Source organism: Phyllopteryx taeniolatus, unplaced genomic scaffold (assembly GCF_024500385.1).
Source record: "Phyllopteryx taeniolatus isolate TA_2022b unplaced genomic scaffold, UOR_Ptae_1.2 contig_43, whole genome shotgun sequence".
NCBI lineage: Eukaryota > Metazoa > Chordata > Actinopteri > Syngnathiformes > Syngnathidae > Phyllopteryx > Phyllopteryx taeniolatus.
In genome coordinates, this window is record NW_026903371.1 from 85,975 (window position 1) to 108,039 (window position 22,065).

A 22,065-nucleotide genomic window follows, 5' to 3' on the forward strand; every position below is an offset into this window, starting at 1 on the left:
TTGTCCTCAGATTCTATTAGCAGTCCTGTCGCCTTTAAGAAACAATATAAAATTTGAACTTTTACTAGTGAACCATCATCCCCAAAACTCCTCATCCCCTAACTCCTCTTCTTCTCTTGCCTGCCATCTGCCAGTGGATTGACAGCTTCCTGACAGGCAGGAGACAGCAGGTGAGACTAAGGAACACCACCAGGCACACGCACCATCAGCACGTTAAAGTTTGTCAACTATAGTTAAATCTAAATATTAAATGCTGCACCAAAAATAATCTAAATGTTAAAGGTAAATTTAAATGTAAAAATTAAATCTAAATGTTAAATATATCTAAATGTTAAATGTAAATATAAATATAATATCTAAATGTTAAATACAGCGGCTGCAATAAGTATTTAACACATCACCATTTTTCTCACGACATATATTTCTAAAGGTGCTGTTTTCACCAGATGTTGGGAACACCCAAGTCTTCTCCTTTTCCTTTCGGCTTGTCCCTTTAGGGGTAGCCACAGCGCGTCATCCTTTTCCATGTAAGCCTATCTCCTGCATCCTTCTCTCGAACACCAACTGCCCTCATGTCTTCCCTCATGACATCCATCAACCTTTTCTTTGGTCTTCCTCTAGCTCTCTTGCCTGGCAGGTTCATCCTCATCATCCTTCTACCAATATATTTCTATTTCTCCTCTGGACGTGTCCAAACCATCGAAGTCTGCTCTCTCTAACTTTGTCTCCAAAACATCGAACCTCGGCTGTCCCTCTGATGAGCTCATTTCTAATTTTATCCAACGTGGTCACTCAGAGAGCGAACCTCAACATCTTCATTTCTGCCACCTCCAGCTCTGCTTCCTGTTCTCTCTTCAGTGCCACTGTCTCTAATCCGTACATCATGGCTGGCTTCACCACTGTTTTATAAACTTTGCCCTTCATCCTAGCAGAGACTGTTCTGTCACATAACACACCTGACACCTTCCTCCACACGTTCCAACCTGCTTAGACCCGTTTCTTCACTTCCTGACCACACTCACCATTGCTCTGGACGGTTGACCCCAAGTATTTGCACCGCCCTTGCTATCGCTTCTCCCTGGAGCCTCACTCTTCCCGCACCACCCCTCTCATTCATGCACATATATTCTGCTTTACTTCGGCTAATCTTCATTCCTCTGCTTTCCAGTGTATTCCTCCATCTTTCTAACTGTTCCTCCACCTGCTCCCTGCTTCAAATGTAATCTGCAAACATCATGGTCCATGGGGATTCTGGTCTAACCTCATCTGTTAGCCTATCCATCACCCCTGCAAACAGGAAGGGGCTCAGGGCTCATCCCTGATACAGTCCCACCTCCACCTTAAATTCATCTGTCACACCTAAAGCACACCTCATCGCTGTTCTGCTGCCCTCGTACATCCTGCATTATTCTAGCATACTTCTCTGCCACTCCAGACTTCCGCATGCAGTACCACAGTTCCTCTCTGGGTACTCTGTCATAGGCTTTCTGTAGATCTACAAAGACAAAATGTAGCTCCTTCTGACCTTCTCTGTACTTTTTCATCAACATCCTCAAGACAAATAATGCATCTGTGGTACTCTTTCTAGGCATAAAACCATACTATTGCTCACAAATACTCATTTCTGTCCAGAGTCTAGCCTCCACGACTCTTTCCCATACCTTCATTGTGTGGCTCATCAATGTTATTCCTCTATAGTTCCCACAGCTCTGCATATCACCCTTGTTCTTAAAAATGGGCACCAGCACACTGTTCCTCCATTCCTCGGGCATCTTAGGAACACCCAAGTAATCCATACATACAAAGAAAGTATAACAAATAAGCTCAGAAATTAGGTTGCGTGTAAAAATGTGAAATGACACAGGGAAAAAGTATTGAACACGCCAACTGGTATTTATTCAATACTTTGTACAAAAGCCTTTGTTTGCAATGACAGGTTCAAGACGCCTCCTGTATGGAGAAACTAGTCACTTGCATTGTTCTGGTGTGATTTTGGCGCATTCTTCCACACAAGCAGTCTTCAAATCTTGAAGGTTCCGTGGGCTTCTTTTATGGACCTTGAGCTTCAGTTCTTTCCATAGATTTTCGATTTGATTCAAGTCAGATGATTGCTGGGCCATTCTAGCAGTTTTTTTCCCCCTTTGAAACCAATTGAGAGTTTCCTTGGCAGTATGTTTTGGATCATTATCCTGAAGAAATGTCCACCCCCGTTTCATTGTCATCATCCTCATAGATGGCAGCAGATTTTTGTCAAGAATGTCTCGGTACATTTGCCCATTCATCCTTCCTTCAATAATGTGAAATTTACCAGTACTATTTTCCGAAAAGCAGCCCCACAACATCATGTTACCACCTCTGAACTTTACTGTTTTTAGGGTGATATGCAGTGCCATTTCTCCTCCAAACGTGTTGTGCTTTATGGCATCCAAACAGTTAAATTTTGCTCTCATCCGACAAGACTATATTCCCCAGTATTTAACTGGCTTGTCCAAATGTTGTTCAGCAAACTGTAAACAAGCTTTGACATGGTCATAGCAGTGGAGTACCTTACTCACTATTTTCCTTGTGACAACAGTTTCAGGTCTTTTTGAAGCTCTCGATAGCAATTACATCTTTTTGTAGGCCATGGCTATTGGACAACTCTTCCGATTATTCTTTGCACTCCTCTGTCAGAAATTTTACGAGGAGCACCTGATCGAGGCAAATTTATGGTGGTATGATTGGCTTGCCACTTATGTATTATGGCCCCAACCGTGCTCACTGGAACGTTCAGAAGCTTGCGCCTGTAATGCCAATGCCATCGTTATGTTTTGCAAAAATTAGTTTGCAATGGTCCTGAGACAGCTCTCTGCTCTTACCATCATGTGTCTTGACTCATACCTTGGCAATGACATCTTTTTGTAGGCCATCAAGTAGGACTGAACCAGCTGATATTCATTTGCTCTGACAGGGGGCTGGATTGCTGTTTTATTATTGATAGATGTTAGGTGTTGTCTTGGCTTTCCATGCCTTTTTGCACCACCCTTTCTTCATGTGTTCCATGCTTTTTCCCTGTGTCATTTCACATTTTTACGCACAACATAATTTCTGAGCTTATTTGTTCTACTTTATTTGTATGTATTGATTATTTGGGTTGTTCCAAACATCTGTTGACATTTTCAGCACCTTTGGAATTATACTTAGTGAGAAATATAGGGACATGTTAAATTCTTATTTCAGCCGCTGTATACATCTAAATTTAAATGCTAAATCTAAATGTTAAATATGTATCTAAATGATAAATGCTAAATCTAGATGTTAAATGTTGAATGTAAATGTTAAAATTGTACGTAAATGCTAAATCTAAATGTTAAATATATATCTAAATGTTAAATGTTGAATCTATATCTAAATGTTAAATGTTGAATCTATATCTAAATGTTAAATGTAAATGATTAATGTAGAGCTAAATGTTAAAAGTATATATACAAGTGTTTAATCTATAGCTAAATGGCAAATCTAAATGTTAAATCTATGTCTAAATATCAATGTTAAAGCTAAATGTTTCGGGTGGAACTAAATATTTAGCTAAAATGCAAATCCAAACTGCCGACAGGCGGAAGTACCAAAATAAAAGCTCAACGTCAGAGTGTGTCTATAGTCGGAAGTGGCTTGACTGCGGGAAATACAAAATATGTTTACGGTGAAAGATACTGGACAAAAACGAGAGGAAGAGCCTGAGGGTGGAATACAGGTCATACCTTGGCCGGGTCGGAGATGAGGATCGATCTTCAATAACATGAGAAAAATCCAAGTCCAAGACAGAGTTGGCGGGTAGGGCTCAACTGTGCTGTGAATGGGTCAGAGTGGGGAGATTCGGTCAATGACAGCAGTGATGACATGATGTTAAGTGTGATAGTGAAGGGAATGTGGGGAAAAGGGACAATCACTGCGTTTGACGTCTTTTTGGCCTGAATAGAAAGGTCATCTCTCACCTCTTCCCATGTTAATAGTGTGATATTAAGATGATTTTCTGCTGCTCTAACTATTATTTGTATTCTTTACGTTTTTGATTTTATTCCAATTGTCGCTTTTATAACACCTGCAATGAATGTTATAAGTCTCTTCAGATCTATCCAAACTTTCCCTCACCTACTTGTTCTAGTTTATTTTGCTGTTTCACACTTCTTTCCACGGTTTCCCCTCACTCTGCTTATTTACCACCCTGACAGCCTGCGCATATGTTATTTCGTTTTTCACCCTGACCTGTTGTACCTGTACCTCTTTTTTCATCACCTCACACCCCCCATACGCCACCCTGTGAATCCCTCCACAATTATAAATAAAATGTAATTAATTTAGGAGAAACGAATAAACCGGAAGCGACGCCCGCGTTACTTCCGGTTTAGCGTAATTTTAAGTTTAATCGTTAAAATCAACTATTTTATCTAGAAAAGGGGCACCACGTCACTTTTTACATGTATAAAACTTCAGGACAAAGTGACGGCAAACCTTTCTTCCTCAGTCTCGTAATTTGAAGGTTACTACATGAATTAGATAAGAGTTCTAGACAGCCAGAGGTTTTTTTCTCGAACCCCAACACACACAACTGATGCCGGTAGTGAATCTTCATAGAAAATGTAATGAGATCTAACAATCTACAAAGGGAAACAATGCAGGAAACAACAACAAAACAAAGGACAGACGAACATTGGCAAAGGAGACTAACTTGTGATGTGAGGTTGGAATGAGCGGGTCGTGACAAATGCATTGAAACCCAAATATGCACAAATCTGTACTTTTAGTAACAGCATGTTGGACTTACGCATGTTGAACACAAGTGAGGCAGACGTGTCGAGCTTCCGAATATTTGCCGGGTCCGGTCCACCCGGGTGAACAGGTGGATTTGGCGGAAAGGAGTAAGGAAAAAAAAGGAGGGGTCCTCGGGGGACATACACTAGTAGGCCTTTTACTTGACGCAGCTTGTCTCTTTTTAGCCACAAGTCCGCAAGGTCTTGGTCGGCGGTCATGTTGTCGACAGAGATTGGGTTTGCGTCAGAGTGCCAATCGGAGAGTTTTGCGAGTGCTGGGTCACCGGATTGTTTGGCAGTCAAGTTAAAGTCACGAGGCGCGGAGTCGCAAGGCATTGGGTTGGCAGGGTCATACAAAGTATCACCATGCGGCTGAGCAACGAAAGGTGCGGTGGAGGCGGCTCGACGGCGCGTGATTACAGTCACTGATGGGTTGGGTGTGGTGGGAAGCCATGAGGCGTCAAACTGCCATGGGGTACCATGAAGGGCGCCTTGCTTCGGCAAAGAGTCAGTTAAGTCATTAAAAGTTTTATCATCATGTCCCGGAATACGATAGTGACCTCAGACTTTCTTCCAGTAGACGTGCATGTTGTTCGAATGAACTAGATGGTCGCATGTGACGATTAGATCGCGGTGTTTGACCGGTTTACGCCCCGACGTGAGGAACCCATTATGTTGCCATGTCGGTAAGTGGCAGGTGAACGCGAGACGTGCGTAGTTTAAGTTGGTACAGATAAACAAGGAGGTGGTTTTGTGTTTTACCGCAAAGGTTAAGGTTATCAGGATGCCTGCAATTTCAGCGTATCGGAAGTAGTGCGGACCCTATTGGAATTTTTGTGGTTTGCACGGCACGTCACCGACCCATGCAATGCCGACGCCAGCTCGCAGCTGCGTTTAGTGGAGGAAGGAACAACCGTCCACATAAGCCGTTATCATGTCGAGGCATGCATTCTCATCGAAATAACGATGGCGCGTGAAAACAGGCAGTGGCAATGCCGGGGTGGGAGGTTATGGGGGCGGGTGTGTAGACAGACAATTATGGCAGGCAGCCAAGTCCGCTGGCAAGGGGAGTCAGGAGTTTTTAGCATAGTGGACCTCAACATTGTAGCATTGCAATGCCATGAGCCAGGCCGTGATACAAGCATTGGTGACGGTCCCTTCTCTGATGCGTTGGTTGTGAAGGAAGGTAACTGGATGGTGGTTCGTGTCAATGGTCACTTTTTGGCCTCCAATGTAGTTGGAGAAATGTTTGATGGCCCAGACCGTGGAAAGAAGGGCTTTTTCACAGTCCCAAGTATTAGACCGTTTAGAGTTTTGATCGCGTAGGCGATGACGCGCTTGTCTCAGTCGTAAATTTGGTAAAGAGCAGCGCTAAGGCAATGGTCCGAAAAACCTGCTTCGAGGAAGAATTCTTTTTCGCTGTCAGGGTAGGCAAGACATGGGGCGGAGCATAGCCGCTCTTTCAGGGACTGCATCGCGGCTTCTTGCTCGTCACCCCAACCAAAAGGAGTGTCCTTTTTCAGGAGTTTGGTAAGGGTACAGGACAATATCCGCGAAGTGTTCGACGAACTGCTGGAAATAATTACACACGGTGAGAAAACTGCGAAGTTTGGACACATTAGTGTGGGTGCTTATGTTTAGGAGGCCCTAAATACGGCTGGGGTTATATTGGGGTTCAATGCCATTCGGGCCAATCAGGAGACCAACATAATTGACTTTTTTGCAGCAGCATTGTCCCTTTAGGAGGGAGATTTTGGCCCCGGCAGCGGCAAGTTGGGATAGGACGTGGTCAATTTCTGCCAGGTGGGCATCCAGCAAGGGTCTCCTCATCATGATGTCATCAACGTAGATGAGGTGGACCCTGGTTGCAGCGTCAGGACAGGCCATGTTGAGGAAAATGTTGAATTCAGCCGGTGAGTTGTCGTAGCTATATGGACACCTGGTGAATATGCATTGTTTGGTGGCAAATGTGAAAGTATGAGGGAGTGGGAGGAGACGCAGGAGACGCGCTTTCAGGTGTAGTTGGGATTGTACTGAGCGTATGGATCACCAGGTGTTGGTCTGTAGCCAGGTCCACTCTGATGATGTCCTTGCACTAAGTAGGTCCCACTGGAAGGATAGCAATGCGAAGGATCTGGGGATGTGAACGTCGCTCCGAGTGTGGTTGTGGATTAGCAGCACGGTGGTCCGGAAAGCGTCTAGGATGGGTGTGGCATGCAGCGGCAAACCCAGGTCGTTAAACTCCGGCAAAGGCTGAAAGAACGCATGCAGACCGGTTACGGCTGCACCGGTTACTGATCAGAATCGGAATCAGAATCATCTATATTTGCCAAGTATGTCCAAAAAACACACAAGAAATTTGTCTGCGGTAGTTGGAGCCACTCGAGTATGACAACAGACAGTTAATTGACAAAGAACACTTTTAAGACATAAAGATATTGACAAAAAAAAAAAAACAGTCACTGAGCAGTAAAGGGTTGATAGTTATCTGGTAAAGCTGGTAATTTTTTTTTTTTACTGATTGGTTAGCGTGTGCGACCAGTCGAATAGGGAAGTTAACAGTCGACGCTTTTACTATAACTTCGTCTTCGCTCAAAACTTCGCAAGCGTCGGGGACGGTTTGTCTCGACGTAAGCTTTAATGGTTGAAAATCACGGTTGGCGGAGTTGCTATTAACGTGCTACCACGAAACATTGTTAATGGTGGCAACTTGAACGGCCAGTCGGACAAGTACATCCGCCCCTACATAAGTTTTGTGCGGCAAATTGTGGACTACTAGGAAGCAGTGAGTTAACGAGCGATCATTCCTTTGCAGGTTCAGACGGCGGCACAGTATTAACGGGAAAGCGAAAGGTTTTCAGCGTTAATGGAAGGTCAGGATGCTTAAGTCGTAGGTTGTCAAACAGTCCCTGAGAAATTGCCGATTTGTCCGCCCACAAGGCCAGGATGACGTCGTCTGTCGGGCAGTCATGCAAATTAATCCCCCAGCAACAATGGGGCAGTCACGCTCTTTGTGCGGTGATTGGATAAGGTGGCAGAGAAACGTGCCGAGTTATCTATGTCAGCAGGGGAGAGTTGGCTACAGGGGACTCGGCGGTCTCGTCAATGAGGGTGTCGTCACTTGAAGAAGTGCGGCCTGACAGGTCGCCATCTCCGAGTGGTCCAACACCAGACACCGGTCTAAGGACAGTTCCCAAATTGGTGGTGGTAATGCCTGTTCCACCTGCACCCACAGCTGAAGATTTTTGTAATCAATTAGTGGCTCGAAGCGGCAGAGCAGGTCTTGGCCGATGAGCAGGGTGACGGACTCAATTGGAGACACATAGACCGGATGGACTAACGTCATGGGGCCAATTGTCCATGGAGTTAATGTGTTTAGTTCGGTGTTAGTGACTGAAAATGCGTGGATAGTTAGCGTCCAGCGTTGCAGTTGAAGGTCGCGGCCACTGGCATGTAGCAATGTCAGAAGTTGATTCAACACGCCGTGGGACATAACAGCGATGACAAGTTCGCGTACAAGGTCATGCTTGAGTGTAACGGTTAAAGAGAACTTTTGAGAAGTACCTTTCGCGGTTAGTTCACCCAAAAGCTGTCGGAATGGCAAAACGTTATTTAGTAGCGTGATTTCACGCAAGTCAGGAGCCTCGTCTGGGTCTAGTCGGACGATTAGGATGGCACGAGAGGGGTCTAGGGATTGGTCGTCACCAAGTGGTCCGCTACGGTTATGGCGACGTGAGTTCGTCGTGGAGTTGGCCGGGGCCACAGAGGCAGTTGGCAGGTCATTAGGGGAATAATGGAGGTTACTTGTTGACCTTTTGTGTCCTCTGTGGCCCTGTTCGACTCAGTCAGGCCTCGTCATAATGATGTGTCCCGCTTTTTGTCTCTGGACAGGCTGCGGAGCACCTCAAGTAGTTCTTGAGATTTTTGAGTTATTTTTTTTCCCACAAGTATGTATGCGAGCATTTGAGGTAGAAATGTGAAAGGATTTTATTATATTTTCTGAATGAATTTGAGGATGGTATGTGAATAGATTTGACATGTTTATGCGAGTGTGTTTGAAGTGTATGTGTGCAAACATTTGACATGTTTATGTGAGCGTGTATTTATATGAGTTAAAAAGTAAGTGGTTTTAACAGCCATAAAGTACAATAGTAAGCCTAACTTAAGCAGGAGCATTACATAGTATTATACTGTATAGTACATACATATATATTTTTAATATATATATATAATGTCGTATACTTGTTGATTATTGTGTTACAATAACGCTTTTCATTATTGATTTAAAATGGCTGCTTTTAAGTAAGTGCCGTAGGATAACGTAATGGTCGGCCAATCAGAAGCCGTGTCGTGTATGACGTAGGGCTAGGCTGGCTTGTCTATCAAGAGCGAGACGCCATTATTCGGTCACAGATGCTGCCGAATAAATGTGCGTTTCGGGCAAAAGCGCAGTGGACGTGTGTTTACACCTGGACTGAAGGCAGAGTTTCAACACCGCTGGGTTACAATCTGAAACGTATACGGTTCGTTGCAGGCAGGATGGCCGGATAGTCGCGTTTAAGCTCCCCAGCGCCGATGTACCTAATGAGGTGTCCAAAGGGAATGAAGGAATTTAATTGTCGTAGTGCAACTCGTGTCATAGATATGCACTCTAGACTACACACAGTCAGAGTCAAATATTTTATTACTTTTTAAAATATAGGTACATCTCATTAAATTAGAATATAGTTGAAAAGTTTTTCTTCAGTACTGATTAAACTTCAGTACTTCAGTAGTGATTAAACACTGAAGTACTTTTCAGTGGGCAAATTCCAGCCTAATTTCTACATTAAAAATCACTTTATTTCTTGAATTAATTGATGATTTTGTTTGACATTATATATCAATATGGGGAATTTGTTTTTATTTGGTATGTGCTACAATCATCAAAATAATACATAAATATGAAATACTTCACTCTGAGTGTGTGGAGTGTGCAGTTCATCTCTATAATTTCACTTTTTGAATTGAACTACCTAATAAAAGATTTACACTATTCACGTGATTGACATGAACTCGTGAATGTGTGCGAGAATGTGATTGACGTGCTCGCGTGAACGCATTTGAGTAGTGTTGATGAGAGCAAAGCGCATGTGTGTGAGAGCATTTGAGTAGTGTAAATGAGAGCATTTGAGTAGTGCAAATGAGAGCATTTGACTAGTTTAAATGAGAGCATTTGAGTAGTGTAAAAGAGCATTTGACTAGTGTAAATGAGAGCATTTGAGTAGTGTAAATGAGAGCATTTGAGTAGTGTAAATGAGAGCATTAGAGTAGTGTAAATGAGAGCATTTGAGTAGTGTTAATGAGTGCAAGACTCGTGCATATGCGAGCATTTGGGTAGTGTAAATGAGAACATTTGAGTAGTGTTAATGAGAGCATTTGAGTAGTGTTAAAGAGAGCAAGACTCGTGCGTACGAGAGTGTTTGAGTAGTCCATATGAGAGCCTTTCAGTGGTTTGTGTGTGTATGAAAGCAATGCAACCCTATGGGGGGCACAAGCCAGTGCAAACTGTAGACCGGTCCCAAGCCCGGATAAATGCAGAGGGTTGCGTCAGGAAGGGAATCCGGCTTAAAACTTTGCCAAACAAATATGAGCTTTCATCCAAAGAATTCCATACCAGATCGGTCGTGGCCCAGGTTAACAACGTCCGGCGCCGTTGGAAATTCAGCTACTGTGGGTCGAAGTCGAAGAAGAAGAGGCGGAAAGCGGGTGCTTCGGCAGAAAGAGAAGAGGAAAGCACAGAGCCTAGAACTGAATGTGGGGACTTTGAATGTTGGGACAATGACAGGAAAATCTCAGGAGTTGGTTGACATGTTGATTAGGAGAAAGGTTGATATATTGTGTGTCCAGGAGACCAAGTGGAAAGCCAGTAAGGCTAGAAGTTTAGGGGCAGGGTTTAAATAATTTTACCATGGTGTAGATGGGAAGAGAAATGGAGTCGGGGTTATTTTAAAAGAAGAGTTGGCTAAGAATGTCTTGGGGGTGAAAAGAGTATCAGATTGAGCGATGAGGCTGAAACTTGAAATTGAGGGTGTTATGTATAATGTGATTAGTGGCTACGCCCCACAGGTAGGATGTGACCTAAAGGTGAAAGAGAAATTCTGGAAAGAGCTAGATGAAGTAGTTCTGACAGACAGACAGAGAGAGAGTCGTAATTGGTGCAGATTGTAATGGACATGTTGATGAAGGAAATAGGGGTGATGAAGAAGTGTTGAGTAAGTACGGCATCCAGGAAATGAACTTGGAGGGACAGATGGTGGTAGACTTTGCAACAAGGATGCAAGGGGCTGTAGTGAACACTTTTTTTCCAGAAGAGGCAGGAATATAGGGTGACCTACAAGAGTGGAGGTAGAAGCACGCAGGTGGATTACATTTTATGCAGACGATGTAATCTGTAGGAGGTTACCGACTGTAAGGTAGTGGTAGGGGAGAGTGTGGCTAGACAGCATAGGATGGTGGTGTGTAAGATGACTCTGGTGGTGTGGAGGAAGATTAGGAAGACAAAGGCAGAGCAGAGAACCATGTGGTGGAAGCTGAGACAGGATGAGTGTTGTGCAGCTTTTCGGGAAGAGGTGAGACAGGCTCTCGGTGGACAGGAGGAGCTTCCAGAAGACTGGACCACTGCAGCCAAGGTGATGAGAGAGGCAGGCAGGAGAGTACTTGGTGTATCTTCTGGCAGGAAAGGAGAGAAGGAGACTTGGTGGTGGAACCTCACAGTACAGGAAATCATACAAGGAAAAAGGTTAGCTAAGAAAAATTGGGATACTGAGAGGACTGAGGAGAGGTGAAATGAATACATTGAGATGCGACACAGGGCAAAGGTAGAGGTGCCAAAGGCCAAACAAGAGGCATATGATCACATGTATGGCAGGTTGGACACTAAAGAAGGAGAAAAGGATCTATACAGGCTGGCCAGACAGAGGGATAGAGATGGGAAGGATGTGCAGCAGGTTAGGGTGATTAAGGATAGAGATGGAAATATGTTGACAGATGCCAAGAGTGTGCTAGCTAGATGGAAATAATACTTTGAGGAGTTGATGAATGAGGAAAATGAGAGGGAAAGGAGAGTACAAGAGGCAAGTTTGGTGGACCAGGAATTGGCAATGATTAGTAAGGGGGAAGTTAGAAAGGCATTGAAGAGGATGAATAATGGAAAGGCAGTTGGTCCTGATGACATTCCTGTGGCGGTATGGAAGCATCTAGGAGAGGTGGCTGTGCAGGTTTTGACCAGCTTGGTCAATAGAATTCTAGCGCGTGAGAAGATGCCTTAGGAATGGAGGAAAAGTGTGTTGGTGCCCATTTTTATGAACAAGGGTGATGTGCAGAGCTTGGGGAACAATAGAGGAATAAAGTTGATGAGCCACACAATGAAGTTATGGGAAAGAGTAGTGGAGGCTAGACTCAGGACAGAAGTGAGTATTTGCGAGCAACAGTATGGTTTCATGCCTAGAAAGAGTACCACAGATTTGCCTTGAGGATGTTGATGGAAAAGTACAGAGAAGGTCAGAAGGAGCTACATTGTGTCTTTGTAGATCTAGAGAAAGCATATATCAGAGTACCCAGAGAGGAACTGTGGTACTGCATGCGGAAGTCTGGAGTGGCAGAGAAGTATGCTAGAATAATACAGGACATGTACGAGGGCAGCAGAACAGCGGTGAGGTGTGCTGTAGGTGTGACAAACGAATTTAAGGTGGAGGTGGGACTGCATCAGGGATCAGCCCTAACCCCCTTCCTGTTTGCAGCGGTGATGGATAGGCTGACAGATGAGGTTAGACTGGAATCCCCGTGGACCATGATGTTTGCAGATGACGTGGATGGCAGGTGGAGGAACTGTTAGATGGAGGCATGCACTGGAAAGCAGAGGAATAAAGATTAGCCGAAGTAAGACAGAATATATGTGTATGAATGAGAGGGTGGTGGGGGAAGAATGAGGCTACAGGGACACGAGATAGGAAGGGTGGAGGACTTTAAATACTTGGGGTCAACCGTCCAGAGCAATGGGGAAGTGAAGTGAAGAAACGGGTCCAAGCAGGTTGGAACGGGTGGAGGAAGGTGGATGAAGGGCAAAATTTATAAAACAGTGGTGAGGCTAGCCATGATGTATGGATTAGAGACAGTGGCACTGAAGAGACAACAGGAAGCAGAGCTGGAGGTGGCGGAAATGTTGAGGTTTGCTCTCGGAGTGACCAGGTTGGATAAAATTAGAAATGAGCTCATCAGCGGGACAGCCGAGGTTTGATGTTTTGGAGACAAAGTTAGAGAGAGCAGACTTCGATGGTTTGGACACGTCCAGAGGAGAAATAGTGAGTATATTGGTACAAGGATGATGAGGATGGAGTTGGCAGGCAAGAGAGCTAGAGGAAGACCAAAGAGAAGGTTGATGGATGTCGTGAAGGAAGACATGAGGGCAGTTGGTGTTTGAGAGGAGGATGCAGGAGATAGGCTTACATGGAAAAGGATGACGCACTGTGGCGACCCGTAAAGGGACAAGCCGAAAGGAAAAGAAGACGTGTGTGTGTGAATAGTAAGTGTGAGAGATAATCCTGACTAATGTCCCTAACGGCCCCTCATATGTTTGTGCTGTTCAGCTTCCGGTGTGCCCTTCACCAGAGCGTCCTCTCGGGTTAGGACACCAGGTTCAGCACCATGCAACCAAGCGTTCGAGCGAGATTTTTATCTTTTAAGGTTTTGCGCTCGGCGTCACTCAAAAACTTTGAAATGTTATCATTGAGGACTTAAAGGCCAGCATTTTTGACAGACTCTGCGTAGCCCGGGACAAGGTCCCTAGTTAAATTAGTGAAGAGCTCTTCCAGTGTGTCGAGATTGTCGTATTGACTGGGACTTTCGGAAAATTCCGCCATGGTTGCGTTGCGTGTGCAGTACCTGTATGAGGTACGCCACTGAATTGTTTGTAAGGTAGGCTCGTGTGAGCAGTGCATCTAGTTTGGAATAGAGGCATACTATAGGCGATGCAGTTAATTGATAAAAAATTAAATGGCGTTCGCAAATTATGGTGTGAGGGTTTATCATGTAACTTTAAAGGTGTTTGAGAATGTGCGTAGAAGCAGTGATCAAATAGCACAAAAGTGTTGACGCCGTCAAGTTATGCGCACAAAATGTATTTGATCGAATTAAAATTGCTGCGTGAGGGTTGGCAATTTAAATGTTGATTTAAAATAGTTGCAAAGGGCACTTGGTGGAGTGAAACGAAGCAGCTTGTTGACTAAATTTCAAACTAATGATTATGATTAAGTTAAACAAATTGATTTGACTGTGTGATGGCTATCACTGTAAGTCAATTCAATTTGTGAAGCAATTTAGGACTTCAGCTAATCACATAAGTTTTATTTAACTTTGGAAAAAGTCAAATGTGCTTATAAGTAGGCTTGTGAATTAATTAATTGCTTGTATGGCTCGCTATGATGTGGGCTTTAGGCAGAGGGAAAAGCCAACCAAAAAGAAAAACAAGAAACGATTCAAAGAAAAGAAAATTCAAAAACAAATTGACAATTTTTTTTTTTTTTTTAAAAGTAAATTTTTTTCAAACTAAAATAATTCTGATTTTTTTTTCAGAAAAAATAAAATAAAATCAGGGTTTCCTCTATTTTTTTGGTAAATTTTTTTTAAGTGAAAATCCAAAGTGATTAAACAAGCAATTAATTAATAGCCCCCCTTCAGAAACAAAACCATGAATTGTTTCCTATTAACGTGAGGCAGTGTTTAAATCAAGTTGCATGGTGTAAAGAACGTCTGCGAACGGAAGGTTGCAGTATTGCATTAAGCAATGTAACGCCTTTCGTTGGCATGGCTTGTTGTAAACGTTGCGTTGTAAATCTCAAAACTGGTTAAAAATACCAGGCATAAAGCTTTAAGACATAATCGTGGCGTCTGCATTTCGAAAACGAGTGAAAACGGAGGCTTTTAAAATATGCACTAATCTCTACTTTTAGTCCATCATGTTGGACTCACGCGTGCTGAACACAAGTGAGGCAGAAGGGTCGAGCTTCCGGTCCGGTCCACCCGGAACAGGTGGATTTGGCGGAAAGGAGGAAGAAAAAAAAAAGGAGCGCAAAAAGTGTATGGTGCGAGGTGGGGCGTCCTGGCTGGGCCAGTCTTCGGCAAGTTGGTTGGACAAGAAAAGAGCAGAGCGCGAGAGCCCAGGGCTCCGGCCATAAAAGTCCGGAGCCAAAGGGGATGGTTACACCCCCGCCCCCTTTCTTTTTCACCACCTCCGGGACTAAAAGGGAAGCTGGACCGCCTCTGAATGTTACTTTTACGTTTTAGGATTACTTTGTGGTTTAAACCCAGTGGAATAAAGTATTCATTATTGGATTTAAGATAACGAGACCATTTTTCAACTTTGCACTGTCACGCGCCCATCCTCTTTAATACCTATAATGAATGTTTCAAGTATATGTGATTGTTGAGAACACTGTGATATTTGCCATGTGGCATACGTGTCGTGTGGGGTGAAACATTTCATCTGGTTCAGTTGACAAACAGATTTGACATCAGACATTCAAATTTGCAAAAATACAATCACTAGTGGCGTTCATGTGAAGTTCTTAAAATATTATATCACATTCAAGTCCAGTGAAGATTGTAATTAGTTAATCCGGGGTTGCAGTGGCTTTCCACTACCTGTGGGTGTCGCTTGTGCGCCATCCATTGTCCAAACCCGGATGGGCAAATGTCTCTAAAGACAGCGGGAAAGAGAAGTCTTTGTTGAGGCTCTTCAGGCTGGACGTTAATTACTTTAACGTCCGGGTACGAAAACATTGTCTGTGTCTCAGCTTTGATGCTACTTGAGACGGTCTGTAATTCATTAAGCGTCCCTGTGCGAAGTTAAATCTGGCATCCCCGTGGTCGTCACCCTCGCCGGGGGAGCGGCGATACGATGCCACTTGGTCTGGAGTTTTGGGGGTCACGGTGCCATCGGGCGAGAGCATGTCCGTTACACCAGTATAATAAGAATAAATGGCGTTAATGGTACAATGGAATCCAAGAAGTTTATTGGCAAATGGACAATAATTTAAGTCTAAATCTAAATAAATAAATCTACCAAGTTCTCTGGAATATGTGTTGAAGAGACATGGCTGAAGAGTAATTTAGACTTTAATTTAGATTAAATATGCTGAACGGTGGGGGACTGGTAAATGCTGACTTTAATGCACATAGCACATTATGGGGAGGATGAAATACTAATAAAAATGGGGACGTGATAGAGCAATTGTTGGAGGAGGGACATTTGGTGTGTTTAAATGATGGGAGAGGCACCCAAATAAATATTCACACAGGTAATAATTCAGCACTGGGGTTTGAATAAGGTAAACTGGGATCAGTTTAAGTATTTGTGTGAAAGGGAAAGCGGGTATATAAATGTTAAAGCAGGTATTGAAGTAATTGATTAATTTTAGGGAGATGATAATAAAGGCGACCAAAGGTGCAATACCAGAAAGTAAAAGGGGAATGAAAAGAAAATCAGTGCCATAGTGGTCAGAAGAATGTAGTAGAGTAGTGAAATAAATAAATAAGGCCTATAAAAAATTTAAAAGAACGCATAACTTTGAGAAACTGTTAAGAGTATAAAAAAATCACTGGCACATTGTCATGGTCTGTCCCTGCAGTTCCGTTGTTGGCGCTTGGGTGGCGCTTTGCGCCCCTCTTGACCTCTCTCTCTCCACCTCTCTCTTTTCCCAGTAATCGGCACCACCTCGGCCGCGCACCTGTTGCCAATCAGCACTCTACACTGCCTGCATTTAAGCCTGCCAGATCCAAGACTCCACTGCCAGAGTATTAACATTCAACTGTGGTACATCGGCTCTATCCTTGCACGTAAGCTACGCCAGTCCTCGCAATATTTCTGACCTCCATGTTCTTCCTTGTCCTCAGTGCTCCTTCCGTGTTCCCCACTTTGCTGACCTCTTCCACCATGCCGCCAAGCCATCCACCCGCTCACGCCACTGCATGCTCCCTGTCTTGAAAACCCGCCAGTTCGCCTCAAGGATCCATCTCTGACTCCCTTCACAATAAACATTTCTCCACAAACTTCTTCAGCCTCCGCCTGCTTCTGGGTCCAGTTAAAATTAATACCATTGCATTGTGTTAGAAGCGAACAAAAGGAAATGGAGGGAATTTTGTGGCTTAATTGGAAAAACAACTCCAATTAGTGATATGTGGGGTATGATAAGAAAAATGAGGGGAGTCCAGAAAGAAAGAAAATACCCAGTAATACAGAAAGGAGATGAAATAGGGATATCAAATAAAGACAAAGCAGAAATAAGAGTAAAGGTTTTCAAAGATAATCATAGCTCTAATAATTTAACAGAAGAGGGAAAACGAGGGAGGGGAAAAAACTAAACAGGAGTATGCTGGGGCATTTGACAGAAATGAGAGTTTTAGCAATACATTGGATGTACCCTCTACATTGCAAGAAATGAGGAGAGCAATAGATAAATCTGGACTAATCTCGCCCGGGAAAGATCAGATTTGTTATGTGTTTTGGCAAATCTTTTTTTGACAGAATAAGTAAGGAAGCAATCTTGTCTTTGTGGGTTTTTATTACAAGGAAAAAAGAAAAGTCTTTGCAAAGAGAGGAAAAGGTACAAGTCTAACGAGTTGTTACCCCTTACTGAAGTCCAAGCAAACAATCCCCTCCGTTATACAGAAGTGAGAGAGACAGAGAAGAAAAGGAAAGCAAAACAATTATCTTTGTGCAGCTGCACTCAACTTATCTTTATCGAAAAACAGCTAGTAGTCACAACATGGCTGGGAACAGTTAGAACGCACAGCATGGCCGGAAACCAGCTAGTAGTCACAACAAGGAACAATAAAGCATGTGAAGGTTGTATGAACTAATAGAAGTAATATTTGGTATATATGAAACATACATTTACCAACTCATATGTTATAGAATTTGGGTAGAAAGACAGAAAATAAACTGTTGGAAATGTACAATAGAATATGGGAAGAAGGCAAGCTACCAAATGGCTAGAAAAAAGCAATGGTCATACTTATAATAAAGCCAAGGAAAGACCCCACAAATCCAGCAAGCTACAGACCCATTGTACATCAAACATAGGGAAGGTTATGGAAAGGATGATAGGAGATAGACTAAATTATTATTTAAATAAGCAAGAACTCATATTTCCACGTCAAATGGGTTGAGGAAAGATAGGGGAACAATGGAGCCGGTAATTTGTCTGGAAAATGAAATAAGAAAAGCACAAGCCAACAAAGAATCAGTACTAGCAGTATTTTTTTTTATCAGAATCAGAATCATCTTTATTTGCCAAGCATGTCCAAAACACACACAAGGAATTTGTCTCCGGTAGTTGGAGCCGCTCTAGTACAACAACAGACAGTCAATTGACAGAGAACACTTTTGAGACATAAAGACATTGAGAAAAACAGTCACTGAGCAATAAAGGGTTGCTAGTTATCTGATAATGCTGGTACAATTATTTTTTTTTTGACAATTATGCAAAAAGATGCAGAGTCCTCTCACACTTAGTGCAGTTCGAATGACTAATCTCGCAATAGTCCGGTGCAATGACTATTGTGCAAAGGGCGCTGAGACTTCAAGGAGTGTATGCAGTTTAAAGTGACGCGTAGTTCGATAATCTGGGACAATGTTGATTGTGCAAATGTTGCCAGCACCACGAATGAAATAAGTTTATAATATGGTGTGGAAGGAGGGGTTATTGATTTAAACTGTATAAAATGGGGATTAATGGAAGAACATTTAATTGGATCCGAGACTTTTTGTTGGACAGGGAGATTGAATTAAAGATGGGCACTACTTTATCTACTGCATATAAGGTGGAAAATGACACACCTCAGGGGAGTGTTATCAGTCCATTGTTGTTTTCTATTATGATTATGACGTTTTTGCAGAGATCGACCCAGATATAGGAAAGTCATTGTTTGCGGATGATGGACCGTTATGGAAGGGAGGAAATAATATCCAGTTTATCCAAGATAAGATACAGAAAGTAATTGGGATGGTTGAGAAATGGTCACACAGATGGGGATTTCAGTTTTGTGTTGAAAAGACAAAGGTAGTGTTGTTTACTAGGAAACGGATAAAAGGTGTCGATAAAGATGTATGGAAAACAAACACTGCTTCTTTCCCGCTTGAGGTCCGGAGGAAGACCACCCAAACGACCAGCTGATCAGCGTTTGTTAGTCGACACTGCAGTCCTTACTATGATGTACATTAGTGTGTAATAATTGTGGGGAAAGTACTATCTTCATACAAAATCCCAATTTTGCATTCTCTCGCTCTGACTCAACGGGTTAAATGATCACACGCTCATTTAGTTTCGCCCAGCAACCACACACTATGTCATAATTTCCATTTTCCTGCAGCTTATTTTCTTTCTTTCGTTTGCCCTTAGTGTTATTTTCTTGTTGTGGTTTGTAGTTGTAGTTGTGTGTTTCATTAAATATACCATAAAATTACACTTGTGGTTGTATTTTGTGTGTGTTCTGAATTTAAGTAAACCTCTGTAACCTAGGACTCAAAATGTTGTAGAGTGTAGCAACCTCCAGATTCTAAGACTGATTAAAAAGGTTTGTTGTCATTTCGCCTAAAGTTAAACTTGAAATATTTGACGTGGTGCCCTTTTCGAGATATTAGTTTGATTTTTAACAATTAAATCAAAATTATGATAAATCGGAAGTAACGCAAACATCGCTCCCGACTTATTACTTTATCCTAAATTAATGACAATTCTTATTTCATACATAATTGCTACACAGGTAACATCGTGTGCTAGTCACCCTATCCCGTATCGCGACTTTGAAACTCACGTACAGCAGGTCCTAACAGATGCTGACGCCCTAAGTTCCGATGATGAGCGACAGCGTTTGAGAGAAGTGCTACCCAAACACGCCGCGTCATTCGCTAAAGACTCACTTCACTGCGGCCTAACCAACTTGCACATGGTCCACATTCCGAACCCTTCCAAATGCGCCGGCCACTTTCGTGCGATAATACAAAATTCCGCTCGCCTCCTACAAACCAGTACAAGAAACAATTGACGCTATGCTAGAAAAAGGCATGCAATAGTATCTACTTGGCACCTCTCTGGCCAGTTCTTAAACCGATCGGTGAATGGCGACCTATCATCGACTATCAAAAATTCATTCATTCATTTTCAACACCGCTTATCCTGGTTAGGGTCGCGGGACGCTGGAGCCTATCCCAGCTGACTTCAGGCGAAAGGCGGACTACACCCTGAACTGGTCGCCAGTCAGTCGCAGGGCACACATAGACACGGACACGGAAATTGACCACGTCCTATCCCAACTTGCCGCTGCCATGGCCAAAATCTCCCTCCTAAAGGGACAAGGGCTGCGCAAAAAGGTCAATTATGTCAGTCTCCTGATTGGCCCAAATGGCATTAAACCCCAATCCAGCCATATTCAGGGCATCCTAAACATAAGCGCTCCCACTAATGTGTCCAAACTTTGCAGTTTTCTCGGTGTGTGTAATTATTAGGTCATCGAACACTTCACGGATATCGCGCGACCCCTCACCGAACTCCTGAAAAAGGACACTCCTTTCGGTTGGGGTGATGCAGTCCCTAAAAGAGCGGCTATGCTCCGCCCCATGTCTTGCCTACCCTGACAGCGAAAAATTATTCTTCCTCGAAGCAGGGTTTTCGGACCATTGCCTTAGCGCTGGTCTTTACCAAATGAACAACCGAGACAAGCGCGTCATCGCCTACGCGAGCAAAACTCTAAACCGTGTAATACTTGGGACTGTGAAAAAGCCCTGCTTTCCACGGTCCGGGCCATCAAACATTTCTCCAACTACATTGGAGGCCAAAAAGTGACCATTGACACGAACCACCATCCGGTCACCTTCCTTCACAATCAACGCATCAGAGAAGGGACCGTCACCAACGCTCGTATCACGGCCTGCCTTATGGCATTGCAAAGATACAATGTTGAGGTCCGCTATGCTAAAAACTTCCGACTCCCCTTGGCAGCGGACTTGGCTGCCTGCCATAATTGTCTGTCACATTCCGCGACATAATAACAGCGTATGTGGACGGTGTATATGTTCCTTCCTCCACCAAACGCAGCGGCGAGCTGGCGACAGCATTGCATGGGTCGGTGAAGTGCCGTGCGAACCACAGCATGTCTCGCATTCACCTGCCACTTACCAATGTGGCAGCGTAATGGGTTCCTCATGTCGGGGCGAAAACCGGTCAAACACCGCGATCTAATCGTTACATGCGACCATCTAGTTAATTCAAATAACATGCATGTCTACTGGAAGAAAGTCCGAGGTCACTCTCGTATTCCGGGACCTGATAAAAAATTTTAACGACTTGACTGACTCTTTGGCGAAGCAAGGCGCCCTTCATGGTACCCATGGCAATTTAACGCCTCATGGCTTCCAACCCCACCAAACCTATCGGTGACTGTAATCACGCACCGTCAAGTCGCCTCCGCCGCACCTGCTGCCGCTCGGCCGTAGGGTGACACTTCATATGACTCGTTCCACCTTGCGCCTCTGTGTCTTGTGGATTTGACTTGACCGCCCAACAATCCGGTGACCGGCACTCGCCAAACTCTAAAATTGGCTCTCCAACTCTGATGCAAACCCTATCGCTGCCGACGACATGACCGCCGACCAAGACCTTGCGGACTTGTGGCTAAGAAGGGACAAGCTGCGCCTAGGTAAAGGCCTACTAGTTTATGTCCCCGAGGACCACTCCCTGGCCAGGTTTGTGGTCCCTCGGGGCCAAAGGGGGGGGGGGTGATGCTGACCTACGCCCACGACGCACCTTGTGCAGGACAGCGCGGTGTCAAAGCAACAACCATCTTCATCAACTTACACTTGGCCCTGCGTCAAGTAGTATACTGGCTATACATGCACAAAGATGTAGCAGCCTACAACAAAGGCTGCCTGGTATGCTGCCAATTTCAGCCAACCAACTCCAACCACAGAGCACCTCTCCAACAAAGAGGAGTAGCATTCCCGTGGTCTGACCTACATATTGACTGGGTGGGACCAATGGTCAAGTCCACACGAGGAAATAAATACTTCTCACAGTCACATGCGTATTCACCAAATGATAGAGTGCTTTCCTGCACCAAACGACATGGCACAAACTACCATCTACTTGCCGATGAACCACGTGTTCTCCATATATGGGTTGCCCTCTCGGATCAACTCAGACAGGGGAACCCACTTCACCAGCGAGTTGGTACAAGAACT

The 22,065-nt window shown here is 43.8% G+C and overlaps 1 long non-coding RNA gene across 1 annotated transcript; it reads left to right on the plus strand.

Annotated features, from left to right (window-relative positions):
• Positions 1-3,640: 3,640 nt before the first annotated feature.
• On the plus strand, positions 3,641-16,881 carry LOC133473746 (uncharacterized). The gene is made up of 3 exons (XR_009787219.1): positions 3,641-3,813; positions 16,530-16,641; positions 16,722-16,881. It is a non-coding gene; the product is annotated as an uncharacterized LOC133473746 (long non-coding RNA).
• Positions 16,882-22,065: the final 5,184 nt, after the last annotated feature.